Source organism: Panthera leo, chromosome D3 (genome assembly GCF_018350215.1).
Source record: "Panthera leo isolate Ple1 chromosome D3, P.leo_Ple1_pat1.1, whole genome shotgun sequence".
Taxonomy (NCBI): domain Eukaryota; kingdom Metazoa; phylum Chordata; class Mammalia; order Carnivora; family Felidae; genus Panthera; species Panthera leo.
Genome location: NC_056690.1, coordinates 91,495,252 through 91,517,411, shown reverse-complemented (window position 1 = coordinate 91,517,411; position 22,160 = coordinate 91,495,252). Strand labels below are relative to the sequence as shown.

Here is a 22,160-nt window from a genome sequence, read left to right as displayed (position 1 = left end):
GCGGGAGCCCAAACCGCGGGCGGCTGTCCTGGGACCCCAGCTGAGTGTGGGGAAGGGGCCTCCGTCCGCTGCGGGCGTGGTGGCGTGGCCCTGCGCACGTCACGTGCTTCTTCGCCGAGTCACAAACCAAGATGGCGGGGTGCGTGAAGAGAGGGGATTTGGGAGTGTGGTCGTCTGTGTAACTCACGAATCCTCCATTGTGGTGTTTAAACGGTCTGTGAGCAGACCCGCCGTGGGGTCACGGCGCGCGTCAGTGTCCGGGAGAGAAAAGGGGGCTGAGAAGAGCCCGGGGACGGCCCCGGCTGCCCCGGCCTCGTCTGCGGACCCCCCACCGCTCTCGTCCGGATGCCGCTGCCTCGGTCTGCACACCTCGCCTCCTGGTCTGCGCACTGCCACGGGCCCCTGCCCTCTCCGTCTGCCGTTGTCTGCCCCTCCGGCTGTTTTCTCAGGGTCCCGCTGTCCCCCCCCCCCCCCCCCCCAGACCAGTTGGCCTTGCGGTGCTTGAGGCTCTGCTGGGCTTTCTGTCCTGCAGACGGGCCCGTGGCCACCCCAGGTGGAGTCCAGGAACTCTGGGCCGTGGCCTGGGGCTTCTCAGCTGTTGACTTTCGGGCTGGTGGCTTTGTGGCGGGGGCTGTCGTGGGCTCTGCGGGGTGTTTCACAGCGTCCTTGGCCTCCGCTCGAGGATGCCAGCGGCCCCCAACCCCAGAGAGAACCTAGAGTGTCCCCAGCCTTTGCAGGCGTCCCCTGGGGGCCAGAGGGCCGTCGGGACCCCCCCCCCCCCCGCCGTGATGAACGTGTGCGTGTGTAACCGTTGGGGACGGACAGGGTAAGTGGGGTGCTGCAGAGGGAGAGCTCACGTACACCGGGGCGGTCTGGCCGACTCTGGCCTTTCAACGGTTTGCCCCTGGAACGGCAACGGTGTGAGCGGCTGACATGTGCCAGGTGTCCCTCCACTGGCCGCCCCCCCCTTAGACCCTGACGTAGCCCATGGAAGCACGTCGCTTTCCTGTTTTCCGTGGGACAGGGGAGGCCGAGTGGCAGTCCACGCGGGCCTGACCCCAGGTCTTTGCTCTTGTCTTCTGTTCTGGCTCCGGGAGAGCCCGGTCACTTTCAAGTCCTGCCTGGGGGCGGTGGAGGGGCAGCCCTCACAGGGAGACCCGCCCTGTCCCAGCAGCCGGCGTTCGGATGCACACTCATCCCCATTCCTGCCTTCTGACCTTCATCAGTCCCCACGTTACGCTGCTCTTGGGCGACTTGGGATGTGTGTTATTTTGTCATTTTGTAGACTCCTTGAGTTTTAATTTCCACTCCAGTCCTTAGGTTTTCACACGGATTGGGTGAAGTGCACACTCCTCGATGGTAAAGTTGGTCCTTTGGTCTCCGCTCGTCGCATTTAAACCCGCAGCCCCGTTGGGACGCGTCGAGAGCATGTGTGCCGTGGGGTGTCTTCGACCCTGTTCCTTCGGGACCGTGTCCCCTGTTACCCGATGGGTTGTGTCATTGCCATTGGCCCAGGGAAGCGTGCCCTCAGGTGCTTTCGGAGACAGTTACTCCCTGTTGGCCCTGCCTCCCGCACGGCACGCCTGAGCCACGGGTTTGGAATCTTTGCGAGAGGCGGGAGGCCAGGCGTGTGCCACGGGCACCGGGGCACGGCGTTTGCTGCTGGGGGACCGCGAGGGCGGACGCGGTGTCTCCCACGGCTTGGGGGATGACGGTCTGCTGGACGCCCCCATGCACATCCCCACACGCGCACGCACACGCACCGCGTGGGGTGGGTGGGGGTTGCAGTGCAGTGAGTCGGGACGGTGGACCTGGGGCCCCGCACAAACTGCCCTCGTTGCCCTCCTGGCTCTGCGGTGATTCCGTAGGTCCCTATGCGTGCCTCCCTGGGTCCGTGCTTCGCTTCCTGCACCCGCCGTGAGCTGCTGTTCGGTCACCTTCATTACCAGAAACCGGTACCCACCCGGCCGGTGCCCTGCCGAAGCCCCTGGGCAGGAGTGGAAGGCTGAGGTCCTCGCGCCTGCGACCTGGTGGCCAGCAGAGCAGAGACGTCACGGTTTCCGTCCCAGGGCTGGCGAACCCTATGCGCTTTCAGAGGCTCCCGCGTGGGAACTGGCACGCCGGTGACAAGTCGGCACGCGCCGAGCAGAGGCCAGCGGGCGAGGAGTGAGGGTGCGGAGAACCGCCCGCGACCCGTCCGGGTTCTGGGCAGTTGGCAGTGCGGTTCTGAAGGCCTCAGGACGGTTGCACGTGACGGCTGTAATTTGTACCCAGGCCCTGCAAACAATGAGCAGTTTGTGTTTTGCATTGACGTGTCCTGGTTTTGGTGTGCGTGTGTTCCGTGCACCATGACGCGGGCCGGAGTCCACAAACGGGCAGGAGGGTGGCACTTCGCGCTTCTGACTCTCAGCTCCCGGTGGCACCTGGGATCAGTCCTTCTGCCTTCTTACGGGCGCAGATTCGTGTCTTTTAAAAATCGCCTCACCACACATTTTCTCCTTAAAAAAATTTTTTTTTGACGTTTATTTTTGAGAGATAGAACACGAGTGGGGAGGGGCAGAGAGAGAGACGGAGACACAGAATCGGAAGCAGGCTTCCAGGCTCCGAGCTGTCGGCCCAGAGCCCGACGCAGGGCTCGAACTCGCAAACCCTGAGATCGTGACCTGAGCCGACTTCGGACGCTCAGCCGACTGAGCCGCCCAGGCGCCACGCATCTTCTCCTTTTAACGACTGGTGTGCTGGTTTTGGATCTTGGACTTTGTAAGTGTCCGGCTGTGGGAAAGCGAGCGAGTTCTCAGGACTTGGGGGCATGTGTGTGATTACCTGGTCAGACCGGGGCCAGACATACTGTGGTTCTGTTGCGGGAAGTTCGTGTGTGTGTGTGTGTGTGTGTGTGTGACGTCACAGGTGTGACGGGCGCACGGCAGCACGCGTGTGCGGTGTGAGCAGCTGGTGCCTGTACGCACACACGTCTGGGTGGACGCACGGACGCAGACCCCAGCCCTGAGGCCGTGCCCTCGGTGCTGTCACACAGGGCGCAGCTCTGGCCGGCCGAGTCCCAGGGGAGCAGCAGGGTGACTCAGCAGCCCTGTGGATAATTAACCGACACGAACACAGGCTATTTTTAAATGTGGCTTATGGCTGCTGACCCTCTGGCTCCAACTCTGCCGTCACCATCCCTAGGTCTCTTTCAGCCCCGCGTAGAACCGTAAGCTGGCAGCATTTTGAAACAAGAGGAGGCTATAAACTAAGGGCGATAGAAGTGGAGTAGCCAGAGAAACGTGTGTTTTAGGTCCGGGGGAGGAAGTGGGGTGAGAGGTAGACGTTGCGAAGTGGCTGCCGTTTGCAGGTGACTTCAGGGCACAGGAGTCAGACGCACACGTCCGTTCCCATTTTGCAGTTAGCAGCCTCGCTCACCGTCTGGGTGCAGCTCACTGTGCTCCCGGGGAGGCTCTGGTTCTGCGTGTTGGCAGCCCCTGCAGGGGCTTCTGAGGACGTGGGGGCCCTCCCCTCATTTGGGTGCAGAGGAGAAACATCGGAGAGCCGGCCGTAGACTTTGCAGAACAGGTAAAGCCCGGGGAGGGGGCCGAACCTTCCGGGCTCCTGGTGCGAGGCTCAGAGAGGTCATGGCCGACTCAGCACAGCGTGCTTTCTGGCCACCGGCTCACTTTGGTTCCTGGTGATGTGATCAGCACCCACCGCTGCATAGAGGTGAGCTGTGCTTGGACAGCGGCGTGCAGTTTGCTCACTTCCGAATCGGCAAGGGGAACCGAGCAGCTCGTGAGGTTTCTGTTTAAAGAGAAAACAAATTAATTAGTATTGACTTCGATGACGTCTCTAGCAAGTCAGGCACGAGGCGGAGGCTGGACCTGTGCCCTCAGAGTAAGTCCCGGGAGAAGCTGTCCCCGTCCTGTCACCTCCCACGCAAGCCCGTGCGCACGCACACGCACACACACACACACACACACACGTGCATACCTGTGCACACATGTATGCCATCATCAAAGTCTGGAAATTGCCTGCACAGAGTCAGTGCTGAGCAATACTGCTTTTCCAGGGGACTCGTGGGTGGCTCAGTCAGTTAAGTGTCCCGACTCTTGGTGTCGGCTCAGGTCACGATCTCACGGTTCAAGGGTTCGAGCCCCGCGTCGGGCTCTGCGCTGACAGTGTGGAGCCTGCTTGGGATTCTCTCTCCTTCTCGCCCTCTCTCTGCCCCTCCCCTGCTTGCACTCTCTGTCACTCTCAAAAAAGTAAATAAATAAACTTAAAAATGGTGCTGGTTTTCTGGATGTCTCCGCAGAGCTGACCATGTTCCTAAATAGGGGAGAGACGCAGTAAGGGGTGTGGCTGGCTGGAGGAAAAGCCCTGTTTCTTGGCCCACTTACCCCACACCTTTGCCCCGGAAAGCTGGCTACCGCGGTGGCCAAGTTACTGGCTGGCCCCGTTGGGATCCTGCTGTGCAGGACCCACTCAGCGAAAGGGACGCCAGGCGGGGCCGGGGGCGACAGGGCCACGGGGTCCTTCCCTTGGAGCTCAGCCAACAGAATTTGACGGAGACGCTTTCCTTCGCTTTAAGAAAGTTTTAATTCATAGATTCGGGGCTCCCACTTACTTAGTCATCAGCTCCTAGGAAACAGTCTCAGAAATCCTGTTGTGCAACTGCTTCTCAAAACAGCCATGGGGCTGGAATGACTGAGAAAATAGGAAGTAATCGGGGCTTTTCCGAGTTCTGCTGAGAGGCATCGTCCACCGGAGTTTGTGATTCTTTCCGTCTGGACTCTGTACAGACGGGGTGCGGGGGGGGGGGTTTGAAGCGAGCCGTCCCTCAAAATGGGGAACGTGGTTCCCTGTTTGTCAAAAGAGGGGGACAGATGAAAAGTAAGGGATGAAGAAGGTAGTGACGGAGGAACGACGTGGGCTTCTTTCCCTTTGTGTTTTAACCAAGAACATTCTGAGTGCGGCCCCATGGTTTCCGCTCCTGCCTGAGCGGTGTAGGCAGCCTGCCTGAGATTCCAGAAAAAAATTTAGTGATGTGATTTGGGTAGAGTTGCTTCAGTTATCAAGTCAAATGTAAAACGGTTCTTTCCACTGGGTACATCCACTGGAGCAGAATGGTTGAGATCTAACACGTGACGCTTGCAACACTTCACGCGACGCAGGGAGTCTGTGTGTTTTATACTCGCTTACACACTTGTAACTATAAAAGGCTGTCCGACCCCCAGCTCGGCGTCCTGCGTGGAGGAGACGGCCGTCCACACCGGCCTGCTCTCGCCGGCCTGCTCGGCCTTCTCCGCGGCCTCCTCCCTGTGCCCGGCTCTCTGGTGCGCACTTCGCGCTAGGCCAGGGCCACCCGTGTCGTGAATCAGCTAGAAAGAACCACGACAGAAGAAATGCTTGCTGTTTATTTTAGATGTTTAGCTTCCTGACAGAACGTTTTCGCTTCGTGGGCACGTCGATGGCGGAGCCTGGCAAGTGCTCGGAAAGAGCTGTCCCCGGAGCTCCGCGGTCCATCTCCTCGGAAGCGACGCGTGACGTGACCCAAAGCTGACCTATGCAGTGTCCTGTCTGTGGAAGGACCTAGAAGATCGCGCCTCGCCCCGTGTGCAGTGGACCGTGCTCCCCTTTGAAGTGTTCCTGCCTTTGTGCAGGTGCCTGTTGGGGTGCCCGCCCTCGCCGTGGCCAGTCCCCTGGGCCCTGCCTTCCACGTGGCCGCCCACGCGGCCTTGGCCGGGCCCTCCTGCTGTTGTCAAGTGAGCGTGGATAGGGAAGGGTCAGAAATGTGGTGGCCTTGCCCCAGTCGCACACGTGGCCGGTGGGGGGGGGGGGTGCAGTCTTGATGATTCTCCTGGGGTGTCCTGTGGTCCGTCAGCTGGGCAAGTGTGGGCTGGCCCCATCCGGGAGACCCAACTACAGGGAGGCACCGACTGTAGAAATGGTTTTCAGTTTATCACCTCCTTCCCATGCACAGTCTGAAATTACTATTCGTGGTGTTTCCACCTGGGAGGCTGAGGGCTGCTGCTAACTTGTACCCGGGGCAGAGCACAGAGTGGGACTCATAACAGATGTGCAGGTGTCACTTGTGGGATGCAGGCCGGCTCCCGCGCTGGGTTCCACCACGCAAGGGGGTTTTCCGTGTTAGACGTCGGCGGCCGTGCGACTAGAACTTGGACCTCTGGACGTAAGTCTAGAGACAAGGACCGTAGCCCCACCTTCTTAGACTGGACCTGATGCTCACACCCTACATCACTCCTGTATTTTCACTCTGAAAGGAACTGGTCTGAAGCCACGGTAAACATACCTGCCGATACAAACGTTCAAGTCCATTACTAAATTACCAAAGTATCCTGAATCAATTGCTAGAACATTAAATCAAGTTTGCGCAAGTTGGACATTTGAAGGGATGTGGTGCCGGCTGTAAAAACAGCCCCCAGAGTCTAATGCATCCACGTATATTGTTCCTTCTAACTTCATTTTTGCCAAATAATTCAAGTGGGTCATTAGTTTAAAAATTTTTTTTTACATTTATTTATTTTTGATAGAGACAGAGCACTGGCGGGGGAGGGGCAGAGAGAGGAGACACAGAATCGGAAGCAGGGTCCAGGCTCCGAGCTGTCAGCACAGAGCCCGACACGGGGCTCGAACGCCCAGACCGCGAGATCATGACCCGAGCCGAAGTCGGACGCTTAACCAACTGAGCCACCCAGGCGCACCCCAGCGGGTCATTAGTTTCAAGCGCTGCGCAGTTTAACCCTCTGGAAATATTGATGAACAAACACCAAACAGAAATACATCTAAATGCTGAAGAAGCCGTTTCAGAAGTGTGCGCGATTCTATTGATTATTTAAAGCACATTCTTGGTGTGCTTCCGTTGCTGATAAATCGTGTCGTTTGTCAGGAGCCGCCTGGGTCAGTCCGGGTTCTGAGCTCCAGGGACCACACAGGTAGCTGGGCGGCCTCGATAGGGTTATAGGTTGTGAGCAGGTGCCATCTAGTGGTGGCTTGCACACATGACGCCCCGCGCCCGGCGCCTAAAGCGGCCGTCCGCGCGGAAAGCCCTCTTCCCAGCAGCGCGAGCACAGACCCTGTTACGAAATGGCCTTGGTTCTGCAGGTCAGACACGTGCCTCATTTTAAACCCGGAGACTAATAAATAATCCTATTTTCTTTTTTTTAAAAAAGGATCATTATAATTTCTTTGCAGATACACGGAATTTGGGTTTTGTTTTTCCGGGTAATTGAGCAGCAGAAAAGGTTGGAAACCCCATCACTGCCGGCCCGTGCGTCCCGTTCGCTTGGGCTGGAGGTTTACAGCGTCACTTCTCAAATCTTACTCATTCTCGATCTCTTAAAAACGCTTGTTGTGAGAGAAGAAGCAGGTGGTTTAAGTCATGTGCTTTCTTCGTAATGTTCGACAGCCGTTCTAGACTCCTGCCCGGTGAGGAAGGCAGCCGGCTGGAGGGTGATGGCAAAGGAGCATCCAGTGCTGACCTGTCCTGCTCTGGTCCTTCGTCTGTGTTTCTGTGGTCATATTTCAAAATCCAAAAGTGGTTAGAATTACCTTCTTTCCAACGATTACTTGGGCCGTTCTTCGTTCTTCGAGGTTGTGATTTCCTTTCAAGTTGGAAATGTTTGCTGCTTTTCAGAGCACGGTTTGTAAAGTTTGTTTAATTTCTTTCTTTTTTTTTTTTTTGCATTTGCGTTTTTTTTTCAAATGGACGAGTTATAGTTTGCTGTTAGATTTGGGGGGGAGGTGGGGCGTATACAGTAGATAGCAGCTATGAAAATAGTCTTGAATTCTGTTCACTTCAGCAAGGAGAGGATGTTTTTAAGCACAGCAACTGCCGAGTGACATGTTTTATACTTGAGTCAGGACGCAGTTGGCAAGTTCGAGATTTCTAGAATGTGGTTGTGTTTATGGTAGAGCATACCTGCCGTTCAGCAGTTGAGGGCTCCGTGGAGACTTGAGATACCTGATGAACCTTTAAAACCTGGTTTTGCTTAATGCTTAATAGGCAAGTGTTTGAAAAAGTTAGTTCCCAGATTTTGAGCTTTGGATTTTCTTGTGGAAACTGGCTAACTTAGTCAGAAATCCTGTGTTTAACTTGTAACGGTTTTTCTTCAGCAATGAAAATAACGGCTTCCAAAATGCTAACGTACTTACCTATTTTTCTATTAACGTAAATAAGCTAAACTTTTCCAATTCACTGCAAGTTTACGTTAATAGATCAGTTGCTTAAAATGAAAACTTGTACACTGTCCTCAGTCACACAGGAGAAGTAGCCAGAGCAACTTAGGGAATAAAATATATGTTCGTTTATAAAAATGTAAAAATACGATTACTTAGCTGTGGCCCATTATTTTAGTGCCAGCATTTTGCTTATCATTTAGCCTTGCTTCTTTTTGTAGTTCACGCTGCATGTGTACTGACGTAAATGAGAGAGACTTAAAACACTTCCTCAAAAGAAGCTTTTCTGACCATAGAACTGAACTGTCCTCCATAGATACTGGACCGTTAGAAGCCATTTTGATTATTCTCTATGGACACCAAAGACGGTCATCTTAGGAAGAGTGAAGTGACACCCGCCCCAGGGCATTCTCTTCCATGCTGGTGGTGTTCCTGCTCTTGGAGGGGATCACTGCGTCCTTGCTTGCTGCAGCCCCTTCTTGATCACGCAGCTCCTGAAGCAGGTCCGCTGTTGACCTGTTCTCCTGCGTCCTTCTGTCTTTGGCTCCTGGTTATTTTCCTTCCTTTTTCCAGAAGGAGAACTTCCAGGTTAAGCCAGCCTGGGGCAGTGTGTTTCTGTATTTCCTTTGCTTCACTTGCACAGAAAGCCTGTGCCGTATTTTTTAGCTGAAAAGCCCCACCCCGTGGAGATGACAGCTGGCACTTTTCTTAAGCATTTTCTACGTCATATCCAAAACACGACGACAGTGCTCCTGCCTCTCACTTCCGGCCGAGTGCTAGGACTTCATCACATTTCATTGAGAATCAGTGGCCCCGTTCCTGGGTTTTTCTCTAGCCGAAATATCTTTCCAGGGACTCTGTGTTTTGACAGACACGTGTATAGTTTTCTCTTTGTTAATTGTGTGTCTGTTGTCTGGGTAACTGCCAGGCTTCAGGCAAATCTCGATGCCCGTTGCTCCCCAAACAGCTTACCTTTATTGTGGTCTCACTGTTTCTGGTTACCAGTGATCTCTTTTTAAGACTGGTAAGAAGGGGGGCGCCTGGGGGGCTCAGTCGTTTGAGCGTCTGACTTTGGCTCAGGTCATGATCTCACGGTTTGTGGGTTCGAGCCCCGCATCAGGCTCTGTGCTGATGGCTCAAAGCCTGGAGCCTGATTTGGATTCTGTGTCTCCCTCTCTTTCTGCCTTCCTTCGCTCATGTGTTCTCTCTCTCTCTCTCTCTCTCTCTCTCTCTCTAAAATAAGTAGACATTAAAATTTTTTTAAAAAAGGACAGGTAAGAAGATTCTGAAACAATTGCCGAGAAACATTATTTAAAAACTGTAATGTTTTTCCTGTCACATCGAGGGTTTTGTAACTCATAACACTTACTATAAAAGTTACTAGCAACTCACAAATAATAAAATTAACTGCTGAATGTTAGACTTCTTTTCACCCAGTGATTCTCAATTTCTAGATTTCTTCAGCCTTGCATTGCTTGGGGTATTTTATCTCTGGAGGGGGGTTATCGTCTGTGCCCTCTAAGGCTCACGTCTCTAGTATAGGTGAGGGTCGAGGCCATTTTCTGTCCCAAGTACCTACACATCCCGCATACGCCTCTGTGGAATTAGTTCATAGATGTTTTTTTTCAGCAAAGAGCAGCAAGTAGGAAGAGGCGCGAAGGCCGCCTGTGACCACAGCTGCCGCGATGGGAGAGCCGGCTATCTGAATACGCGGTTTGCTCTCGGCCAGAGCACAGCTGCCTTTGGGGTCATCCCTGCAAATATGATGCCTGGATCTTAGATTAAGAGCGTGGGGCCGCTGATGGCTTTCCGTCCTGCAGTTGTACACGGCTCCCCGCAGGTGGGAGGAGGCCCCTGGAGAAGCGGCCGCTTCCTGCTTCCTGCGCGGCCTGGCACACCCCCCGGGAGGCGCCGTCGCGGGGCGGTGGCAGGAAGGCAGCGTGCCAGCGTCTCTGCGGCACCGGGACCCTGGCAGGTGCGCCAGGCCGTCCTCGCCATTGGCGGCAGCCGGCCGGGCCACCTCAGTCACTGCTGATGTGCTTTATTGCGCTGTCCGTTTGAGGATGCCCGCACACCCTATTTTGGAGAGAAGGTGACGCTTCTAGAATTGCGCGATTTGAGATGATTTGGGTTCGGTGTGAACGGTTCTGGAAATCTGCCGCTCACGTGAGGCCCAGTACTTCACCCTGAGCGCACCCAACCTAGATACAGTTCCCGTCTAGGAGAAGCCACGCCGAGCCCCCGCCCCGTGGCAGCTGAGTCTCCCCCAGCAGGTGCTCAGGGCCACGCTGGGAGGAGGCAGCCCATCCACACCCTGCTGAGATAGATCTTTTCTCCTCAGATCACCGTGTGGGGCCTGTGTATCTGCACAGTGCCCCTGTCTTCCCTGGGAAATAAAAAAATAATTTCATTTTTCTGTTTCATATTCAGCTCACATTGGTTTCAAAAATACTGTTTTTTTTTTTAATTTGTTTTCAGTTTATTTACTTAGGAAGCACGAGCAGGGAGGAGAGTGGCAGAGAGGCGGGGGGAGAGGGAACCCCAAGCAGGCTCTGCACTCAGCACAGAACCCGACGCCGGGCTCGAACTCACGAACCGTGAGATCGTGACCTGAGCTGAGGTCAAGAGTCGGACGCTTAACTGAGTGAGTGCCCCAGGCGCCCCATATCTAGTTTATTTTTCAGAAGGTGCGGTCCGTGCGGATCACAGAGGTGGAGTACTTGGTCGATGGTTTGCCCTAGCAGCTGGAGAACGGACAGCTGGGTGATCGGCAACGCCTCTTTGTGGCCTGACTGATGATGCTGGCACAGGGGATGGTGAACGGGTGGCCTCAGTTATTAGGTTGTGGCCGCGATAAAAATCCAAGTTCCGTTCTTAGGCCTGTGGGAACTTGGCAGTGGAAAGGCAGCCTTACTAATAGGAAGTCTTTATTTTTTTAGCGAGAGCTAGACAAAGGATATTGTCCCAGCTGGACCTTTTCTTCATAAAGTCTGAGCAGGTGTCTGATTTCAATCGTGGACCGAGAAATTGCAGAGGGTGGGTCATCTTAAGAGCGCCCCAGGTCTGAGCGGTGCAGGGGTCTTGGTGCCATAAAGACCCCCAAGCCTGCCCCGTACACGGGCTTTACTACCGCTGCTGTATTTCTAGGATTCCCACCCGACACACGCCAGGTTGGTAACTAGGTTGGTAGGTTTTTTGTTTTTTTTTTTTTTAATGTTTATTTTTGAGAGCAAGAGAAAGAGGGGGGTGGGAGGGGCAGAGACAGAGAGGGAGACACAGAATCCAAAGCAGGCTCCGGGCTCCGAGCGGTCAGCACAGAGCCCGACGCGGAGCTTGAACTCACGGACCGCGAGATCATGACCTGAGCTGAAGTCGGACGCCCAGCCGACTGAGCCACCCAGGCGCCCCCCTGGGTTAGTAGTTTTGCTGTATGTTGCTGGGACTTTGAGGTCCTGTGACTGCCCACACGTGCGTTACTTCTCATCTCTGTGGGCCCTTGAGAAGTACGTGCTGAATTAACTAATTCATACTCCACTGCCTGCTTCGCAGGTGCTTTCCTGTGTGCTGTCTTTGTACGTATGAGTCTTGGACATGAAGGGATTCATTTTGTTTTTTTACGTAGGCCCCACACCCAGCCTGGAGCCCCGCGCGGGCTTTGAACTCACGACGCTGAGATCAAGACCTGGGCTGAGATCGAGTTGGATGCTCAACTGGCTGAGCCCCTGAGGCACTCCTCAGTGACCTGTTTCATTCGTTCGTTCGTTCATTCGTTCGTTCGTTCATTCATCCGTTCTGCATTCATGGGACATCCACCTCATGCAGATGTGGTAGACGCTGGCAATAACAGCATTGGACTAAAACGCGGTTTCTCATTTGGCAGCTCAGGTCCTTTCCGGGAGAGGCAAAGAGGAAACGCACACGCGCGCACACACGCGCACACACGCACACACACGTATGACAGCAGGGAGGAGAAATGCCGGGGCGGCACAGCAGGGTAGTGGGAATGGGGTGTGGGGGGGCTGATGTTTCACGCAGGGTGGTCTGGGAGGTGCTCCTGGCGAGGGAGCGGAGCCTGGTGACTCCCTGGGCGCCGTGTTTCGGAGCAAACGGCGAGCACAGAGCCCTGAGGGGTGGTGTGCTTGGCGCACGGAGGCCCGCCCTGCTGGTCAGTGCTCGTGCTGGGTTAGGCTGAGCCCCTTCCTCGTGGTCGCACGTGTGTCCCTGACACGGCATTTTGCAGACCATCTCAGTGACCTTGTTCCATAACTTGCAAAGCATTCCTGCCGTTACGTGAGCGGGTTTGCACGTGCAGTTAGAGCAGAGGAATTGAAAGGGAAGGGGGGGCGGGAGCTTGGAACATATGGTCCTGGAATACGGGGTCCCTCCCCCCAGGTCGTGGTTCTGCCTGGGGCAAAGCGTGGCGGCTGGACCGAGGCCGGGTGTGGCCCGGCACTCCCCCTGCTCGCTTGGCCCCACCCGCCCTCCTCTCGGGGACCCGCGGGGTCTCCCTGTGCCGGTTCCTGGTTGGAGAGCCCTTGTGCCTGGAGCCGTGTTGCCCCGGAGCCTGGTGCTCCTTGCCCTCTGCTCCTCTGCGCGACCCCTCGGTCTCGTGGGGTCAAGGAACAAAGGGCCAACCCGAGCCTGGCCGCAGGCCTTCTGTGCAGCACACGGGTCCTCTCCGAGGCCTCCGCCGACTCCGCGTTGGGATGGGACTGGTTTTGGTGGCGGCTCAGCCGCTCATTCACTGCTGAAGGCAGAGAGCTGGGAGGTGACTGGGGGAAGGGCCACCGCCCTGCGTCTTCAGCGTCCCTGGCCTTCCTCTGCGTCCGGCCACGCTGCGCCCTGGGGCCCCGTCTGTGTGCTTGTCCCTGGTGACGTCCTGCGCCCCGGGCCCTCGGGCTCCGTGCCCCAGGGCCCAGGCCAGAGCGGACGTGCTGTTGCCTTCCTGTCTGCCTTTATCTGGCCGCCCGGCCACCTGCGGGAGTCCCCTCCATCTTCCTTCCTCTCAACTTGGGGCCTGGGGGTCTGGAAGCCGCCCGGGAGCCTGTGGTGGGAAAGGGTCGCCGGGCGACACTGGCGTGGCCGACGTGTGGCCGCCGCTGCCCTTACCTGGGCCCCTGGAATCCTGGCCCCTGAGGAATGTTCCAGAGCGCCTGGTATGCTTGTTAGCCGACAGGCCCTCGGCCCGGAACCCCGCAGTCGGGGGGTGGAGGAGGGCTGCTTGCCACGACCCTCGGAGAACAGCCCTCCGCACTTGGCGCTGTCCGCGCCCCGGGGGCCACACTTGCCGCGGTCCTCACGTGCGAAGCCCAGCCCCTGCTTCCTCTCTGCCACGAGGTCTCTGACCACATGGTTCCATCGTGTGGGCCGAAGGCCCGGCCCACCTGCCAGCTTTGCCATCCGTGCCCGCAGCCCGGGAGTCAGGCCTCTGAGCTGTGGGCACAGAGGGACCGTCAGGGCACCACAGCACGGGCTGGGGTCCGGGCTCCACGCCTGCCGGCCCCTGGCTGCTCCCTGCCTCGGCTTCCCCGTCTGCAGCAGCACTGGCCTCCCGAGACACGCCGGCCAGGCAGGTCACCAGCGCAGAGGGCTCAGCACGGGCCCTCTGGCCACAGCACCGCACCCACGCACCCGGGTGGGTGGCCCGGCCCGTGGGCTGGGGCCGTGCAGGTGACGACAGACACGTGAGTCGTCCCTCCGGCAGGCCAGGCTCTCAGAAGCTCGGGGCCATGCCCCGAGGGCCGCCGCCCTGTGACCAGGCTGGGTGGTGCTGGCCCGGGATCACGCACGGTCTCCCGGTCGTGCCAGCTGCTCTGCGGACCCCCGTGCCGTTCGCAAGGGTAGCCTGGCTGGTGGGCAGCGGGGTGCGGGCCCTGGACACCGGCGACGTGGCCCTGTGGGGAAGGCTGCAGACGTGGGGCAGCGACAGCGCGTGTGGACGGACCAGCCGCCCTCCCGCTCCTATGCCCCCGTCGCAGATGTTTCCAGATGCTGCGGTCCTGTAAGACGTGCTCACGTCGGTGCCCGAATGAGTCCTCTGTTCACACAGCCTGGCTCACTGGGGGGACTACAAGTCCATTGATAACGGGGGCGAGTCAGTCCGTAAGAGGCGGTCCGATGGCGCTCAGCGCACGGCAGGCTGCTGCCTCACTCTGAACGGTGTGCTGAGGGGGTCCAGGGGGCGCCTGCCGTCAGAAACTGTGCTCCTGGTCTTGTGCTGCGTGAGGAGCTTCTGTTGTGTTGTTTGTTTGAACCCAAAGAGTGGGAAGATAGGAAAGTAATGGACGTAGGATGGGGTCGGGGGTGCCGGGTGGCTCGGTCGGCTAAGCGTCCAGCTCTGGACTTCAGCGCATGATCTCATGGTTCATGAGTTCGAGCCCCGTGTCAGGCTCTGTGCTGAGAGATTGGGATTCTCGCTCCCTCGCTCCCTCGCCTCCTGCCCCTCGTCCACTCCAGTGCACGTGCGTGCATGCTCTCTCTCTCTCTCTCTCTCAAAATAAATAAATAAACTTAACAAAAAGCAGGGCAAACGGGCAGAGTCACGTGGGGAACACAGCGACCTGAGGTGGCCTGCATCACGAGTGAGCTCTGCATGAGGACTGGGGACCAGAGACACGGCTCCCGTAAGAACGCGGAGCCCCCAGCCAAGAAACCCCGTCCGCCCTGAGCACCCCGCCGCTACTGAGTGATGCACGGTAGCCCCTGGGTGATAGAATAATGTGCTAGAGAGAGAGAGAGAGAGAGGGAGAGAGAGAGACAGAGAGAGAGGGAGAGTGGGAGAGAGAATGAGCGGGGGAGGGGCAGAGGGAGAGAGAAGCCCAAGCAGGCTCCGCGCTGTCAGCACAGAGCCCGACAGAGGGCTCGAACCCACACTGTGAGATCACGACCTGAGCTCAAGTCAAGGGTCGGGCGCCCACCCAACCGAGCCCACCCAGGTGCCCCGGTAACGTGCGATTTTTAGTTATAAATTACACAGCGACAAAGCATTACGTCGTAGGCGTACCTGTGCAGAAAGGGGAATTGCGTGGAAATGAGGGCACTGAGGAAGCACGGGACGCAGCGGCTCGTTTCCGTCACCTGTCACTGGGTCCCTTCTTTGAGCCTCAGAGGTGGAGGCCAGGTGGGCTGGGCGGCCACGCGGTTCCCGGGAGCTGACTTGGGGCTCCGCTCGCATCACCCCGGGAGCCGTGGCTGCTCCTCCCACGCAGCTTTCTCCCCGCCGGCCTCCCCTGCGGCCGGGTCCTGGGTGACCCCCGGGTGTTTGTCCTCAGTCGGGGCCACGTTTGAATCACCTAGAGGCCTTTGTAGAAAAAGCTGATGGTGTGGGCTGCGCCCCTGAAAAGCTGGCTCTAGGTCTGAGCACTGGCCTTGGGAATTTCTTACCAGTGATGGTTCATGTTGTTCCAGATGATTCTAGCGTGCAGACAGAACGCTGCCCTTGATGAACAAATCGTTGCCTCGCTCATTCCATACTGAGTGAATGTCAGAGTTTGTGGCGGTACAGCCTCAGCCCTCGATTCTAGGTAGAACAGTCCAAGAGCCTGCAGTCCTTCCTCACATTGCTTGGTTTCCAGAAACCTCCCCCTGTAGGCCTGTTTCGGACACGCTCCCCTTCATCTGGTTCCTCTTAGCATTGGCTCCGAGCTGGGGCTGGGCTCTTCTAGATGTGTGCTCCTCTGTGTCCTTGCTTCCCAGGCTGGGCCTGAGGATGCTGTCCTTGATCTGACACACTGAGCTTGTGGTCCCCTAGGACCCTGGCGTCTTTTTCACAGCACAGCTCTTAAGCCGGACCTTTCACTTCTGTGCTTTCTGTTCTTCCTCGTGGGATTGTATGTTGTTAGTTTTCAGCTTTTCCATCTTGTTGAAAACTTTTGCATCTTTGTTCTTTTGTTGAAGATTTTGGCTCTTTCCTAGCTGAGTGGCAGACTTAGATATCATAAACACGTTCCGTCCCATTTCTTCATTGAGGCCGCTGATAAAAGTAACAGTGGCAGCACAGCCGCCATCAGGCCCTTTGTCCTTGTTGGTCCCGGGCCGGGGCGTCCGGTCAGCTCACGGTCCTGCTCAGGGTTCTCAGCCCGGCCTTGTGTCGTCTTGTCCCTAGACTGTCAGGAGAGGCCAGGCCCAGGCGTCGCCCTGTCCCTTGAAAAATCGGCATAGTAAGCCTTTCCACAGACGGAATCATGCCATATACTCCACGGGCTTTTATGGTGCTGGGTGTTTTTTGTTTTTTGTTTTTTGTTTTTTTTTTTTTTTTTACCGAACTTGGGGTAAATTTTATACACGAAAACACCAAGGCACGCAGACTTTCATCTTTCTTGGCGGGTCAGTTGCAAGATGTGTTTTGATCATGCCGGCATTTCCGCAAACCGCCTCCACTGCTATTCTGTGTGACTGGAGCCCCGCAGACGCGCAGGGGTGGGGCGTTCAGGGATCCGGAGGCAGGTGTGCCGGGCGTGTGGCACCAACACGCTGCTGCATTCTGTCGTGGGGGCTGAGGACCTCGACAGAAACGTGCTCGTCTACAGATGTGGTCGAGCCGAGCGTGTCGCACGGAGACGCCGTTCCCTGCCCTGTGGACGCTTGTCCCTGGAGCTGAGCCGCCCAGCGGGCACCACCTCCCTGCGGGGAGCACGGCTGCACAGTGGGCCCGGTTCTCGCGGCCCGCAGGTCCCGGCAGGCAGCCTGGCAGGGGAGCCGGGTGGGAATCCAGCGGTGCCTTTTCCTCCTTCGTGCTGGGGCAGGAAGGGTGTGGGTACGGCCCCGGTAGCATGTGCTGCTGAGCTGGAAGGTGCCGGAAGGCATGCTGAGTGCTAAAGGTGTTCGGCCGAGTAAATCAGATGTCCCGTGGGGGTGACGGCATCCGTTGCAGAGGCTAACGGCAGAAAATAGGAATCAGTCAAGCTTTTCGAATGTATCTGTTAGAAAGGAGATTGTGGTGATAAAGACGTGGAGACCACAGCGCAGTTGTCGAAGGACCTCTTGGTGGTGATCCCAGCACAGCCATTTCTGGGCTTGGGGCGAAGGGCACTGGTATTTCCAAGGCTCCTTCGAATTAGGGTTGCATCACCGACTTTTTTCTTTCTAAAGATTCTCAGTGATGGATCTCAGACTTCCCGTATAATTTTAATAGCTTGGAGGTTTTACCTCTGAAGACAGTCCCCACCCCCCCCCCCCGCCTTTCCTTCTCAGCCTGGAGCGGGACCAGGCCGGCACTGAAGGCCGTGTTTGCATCCATCTGCCGCTGTGTTCCTTGCCTTCTCGCTCCCTGTTGCTGGGGGGGAGCTCCGCGTCTGAGATGATGAACTTGGCTGCACCTGGGTCGGTGGCTCCAGGCCTCCTGTGGATGCGGGGTTCCCCTGGCGGCCCTTTCCTGCCGAGCCCGAGCCCCAGCCCCGGGCAGGACCTACAGGCGCTCCCTGGGGATCCGCAGAGGCTAGGAGAGCCCTTTACGTTTTTGAGATTCCATACACGAGAGCTGTCGTTCTCGGAAATAAACCACGACCGTCGGGAAGCAGAGCACAAGGGGAGACGGGAGCGTCCCTCCTCGAAGCGCTGAGGGGCAGCCGGCTCAGGCAAGCACCTTGCTTGCGGTGTGAGCGGCAGCCCGTCAGAGCGTGAGTTGGAGAGGCTGTTGTGCAGGAGCGCAGGTGCACCGCGGCCCGCGGCCCCCTCGAGCATCCCCTGCATCAGGGCGAGGACAGGACCCAGGCCCGCGGCTCCATGGGGGGCCGTTTCCCGGGCCCCACCTGCCTCAGCCAAGCAGCGATGCACCGGCCTGCTTCTCAGGGGTGGGTTTGTTAATTGAGGGCAAAAGGAAAGAGGCCCGAATAGGCACCAAGAATTAAGTGCCTTAAAGATGGGTATAAAATGGAAACAGGGCTGCCCAGTGAAACCCAGATCGGTCGTAGAGGTGGAAGGGGGGCACGGAAGATGGTTGGGGTGGTGACTTCTTTGTTCTGTATGTCTTCCCACGATGAAAAGAATTAGAGAAAGTTAAAGGGGAGTAATTTTTCTTACCAGATGTCCTTCCTGCGTGTCTCGATTTAAGCGTGGGTGCGCGTGTGCGTGTGTGTGCGTATGTGTGTGTATACGGTGTCGCTTCAGGGGTTTCAAACTGTGAAGTCCCTCCCTCCCCTGAACTTCCGGGACTGGTGGGGTCTCCGAGGGAGGTGTGCGTCCGTGCGTGTGTGCGAGTGCACACGCACAGTGAGCCGAGCAACTACAGATGTGGGGCGCGAGTCATGGACTCAGAAACCTAATTAGTGCTGCAGTTTTGAAGCCATTTCCAGGAGGGTCCTATTTAGAAAGAAACTGAGGAATTTAAGGCGCGTGTAGCCCACACACATCTTTGGGCCCAGGAGAGAGCAGGCCATGGAAGGATGACTGTGCATGTCCGTCCACATGTGTGTGCTCACGCGTGCACGCGCCTGTTGTCACATGCACACGCCTGTTCGCTGTGTGCGCCCATGTGCTCACGCGTTCATGCACCTGTTTTCACACGCACACTCCTGTTCGCCCTGTGCCCATGTGCTCAAGTGTGCATGCGCCTGTTTTCACACACACACACACCTGTTCATTCTGTGCCCACGTGCTCACACGTGCATGCACATTTTCATACTCACACACCTGTTCACTCTGTGCGCCCATGTGCTCACGCATTCATGCACCTGTTTTCCACACACACAGCTGTTCACTCTGTGTGCCCATGTGCTCACGCGTTCAGGCACCTGTTTTCACACGCACACGCCTGTTCACTCTGTGCGCTCATGTGCTCACGCGTTCATGCACCTGTTTTCCACACACACAGCTGTTCACTCTGTGTGCCCATGTGTTCACGCGTTCAGGCACCTGTTTTCACATGCACACACACCTGTTCATTCTGCGCCCATGTGCTCACACGTGCATGCACATTTTCACACGCACACACCTGTTCACTCTGTGCACCCATGTGCTCGTGGTTTCATGCACCTGTTTTCCACGCACACAGCTGTTCACTCTGTGTGCCCATGTGAGCACCTGTTTTCACACGCACATACCTGTTCACTCTGTGCGCCCATGTGCTCAAGTGTGCATGTGCCTGTTGTCACACGCACACGCCTGTTCGCTGTGTGTGCCCATGTGCTCACGCGTTCATGCACCTGTTTTCACACGCACACGCCTGTTCGCTGTGTGCGCCCATGTGCTCACGTGTTCATGCACCTGTTTTCCACACACACAGCTGTTCACTCTGTGTGCCCATGTGCTCACGCGTTCAGGCACCTGTTTTCACACGCACACACCTGTTCACTCTGTGCGCCCATGTGCTCAAGTGTGCATGCGCCTGTTGTCACACGCACACGCCTGTTCGCTGTGTGTGCCCATGTGCTCACGCGTTCATGCACCTGTTTTCACACGCACACACCTGTTCATTCTGCGCCCATGTGCTCAAGTGTGCATGCACCTGTTTTCCATGCACACAGCTGTTCACTCTGTGTGCCCATGTGCTCACGCGTTCATGCACCTGTTTTCACACATACACACCTGTTCACTGTTGTGCACCCATGCATGGGCGTGTTTTTGCATGCACCCACCTGTTCACGTGTGCACATGTGTGACTGTGGCAGGAATTACTGCGTCATGTGGCACTGGATATGTGGATGCAGGGTGGGGACTGAGGCGCGCTTCCTGGGGGCCGTGCGGGTCTGGCCACTCTGCACGAGGACCGTGCTTCGGGACAGGGTGCCCTGGCGGGAGGTCACAGCTGCAGCCCCCGCAGGCAGGAGACCAGCGGTACCCCTCGGAGCCTGTTTCTCAGCTGCAGACACTATTAGCCTGGTGGTCAAGGTTACAGGCAGCTGTTTATGGAGGCACATCAGGCCCGGAGCTCAGAACGCAGCGCCCTCCGTTTAAGCCTGATCAAGTGCTCAGGGCAGGCTGCCCACCGAGGAGGTGTGGCTCGTGGAGCAGGTGGCTGGGGACGTGCAGGCACCCTTCATGCCCGGTGGGTGTGGCCTGTGGGAGGTCCACTTCTAGGTGAAACCCCTGTGAGTAAAGTCGGAAATGGGACTGAAGGACCCGGGAGCAGAGACCTGAGTCCCGCTTCCCTGGGGCCCCGGGGCGGCCCCTCTGTGCCTGCTTTTGGTCTGGATGCCCTGAAGCTTGGCAGCCTTGAGTGACCCCACTGGCTTGGTGGGGGCAGCTGTAGATACAGAGGTCGCAGCGGGCTGGGCCTTCTCCACGGTGACCCGGGGGTCCCCAGCCCTGTACCTGAGGAACCTCCCTAAGAAAAGGGCTCCAGGGGTCATGGCCATGGTCTCCTGGTTCAAAGCATCACCTGGCTCCTGGGCTGCTCTCCTGCCCCCTCCTTTGACCTCAGACGGTCAGTGTCCCCATTCTGAACTGCCCTCCCCCTCCTGCGGTTGGAAGGCTTTCGGGAAGGAGTTCCTTTGCTCCGTGACTGGCTTCCTGTGACAACAGCTCTGCCCCCGCCCCCACGATGGCTTTGATGACCTTTGACGACCTGTGTCATGTCACGTGCGCCTCGTGTTTTAGTGTCTTGCTCGGAGGTTCTGGAGGTTCGGTCGTGGTGTTTTATCGTCCCTTCTGGGAGCGTCAAGTTCGGGGACTTCGACAGATGTGCTTTGCAACCCCCGCCAGATGTGCAGCGTCAGTTTGCATCGGCCTCCTGTTTCAACTTAGGAATTTGACTAATGGTCTTCGGCGTGTGTTTTCATAAATCCGTGTTCCTTTCACACAGGAGAGACGAGGCCCCAGCCCCCGGCATTTCTCTCTTTGAAAATTTGGAAGTGATTGTGGCATTCTGAGCATCAGTGCGAATTGAACCAAGGCCACCGGGTTTCCGTATGTTTACTCTCCGGTCAAGTGCCCTTTTGTCCAGAGATTCCCAGGGCTGCTCGGCGCCCTTCCGAGCAGGACGTAACATACCCGACTTGGCTTCAGGGTTAGCATTTTGGAGCCGACAGGAATCTGAACGCTTATCCCCGCTCGGTCTTACCCCCTCACCCGTTGTGCACATCACGACATGCCAGTCACGTTTTTTATGTGGATGTCATCCTTGAAAATGGCTTAAGAGTGGCTCACCACCTCCTAACTGAAAGTGAACATTTGGTACTGTTCTCCTTCAGAGCTGTGTGAAAATGCGTCCTGTGAGGGGCGCCTTCCTGCTTCCGTGAAGATCCCTTTGAAATACTTTTTTTTTTTTAATGCCCATTCGATGGGATTCCTGAGTCTTAGAAAATGTTTAAAGAATGTATTTTTGCAAATAGATCCCTAGATTCTACTGGAATGTGTAAGTCTCTAAAAATTCTTTCTCCAAGACCAGCAGTATCTAACCCTTGTTAGAACACCTGACATCATAACCCACCTCCACTGTGATGGGGCTCCAGGGAGATAAAATCCCTCTGGTGGTGTGTCCGTGATGAATTTGTCCTCTGTACTTCGGGAAGTTTTAAGACATCCAGACACATCGGTGGACCTTCCAAATGTTGACTTGCGTCTTTCAGTATGTCCGAAGTCATCCTTGCAAACGTAAAACGGAATTTTTCTCAAGTCGGATTGAGTCGCCTTGGGTTGTGGTCTAGTCTGACTCGGCAGAAGCGTTAGCACCTGGGGTCCAAAGGTCACGGAGCCCAGCTCCCAGCTGGTGGTGATCCCCAGTGCAGCCTGGCCGGGGACGAGGCAGGCCTGCCGGTGACAGGGCGTCCACGCACACCCCGCTTGTCTCTCTTGCAGGAGCATGGCAGGTGGGAACTCTAGCTGCAGAGCTCGGGGTCCCCGTCCCGGGGGCCCTCCTTCTCTTGGACACCCGTCCTGGGAAAGGCAGGGATGGATAGCTTCACTTACCCTCCCTTCTCATGCCTCTGAAGGGAAGCTTCTGGTGTCAAGGTTGTGGACTTGAACATTGGACCTTATGAGAGAGAGTCATAGGGACCCTCTCTGGATCAGTCTGAAGTCAACCCGTAGCGTAGACATTT

General features: G+C 56.8%; 1 protein-coding gene across 8 annotated transcripts in view; it reads left to right on the top strand.

The window, feature by feature from the left end:
• ZNF516 (zinc finger protein 516) overlaps positions 1 to 22,160 on the top strand; it is a 126,456-nt gene that overhangs the window by 80,622 nt on the left and 23,674 nt on the right. The gene's annotated exons all lie outside the window — the stretch shown is intronic.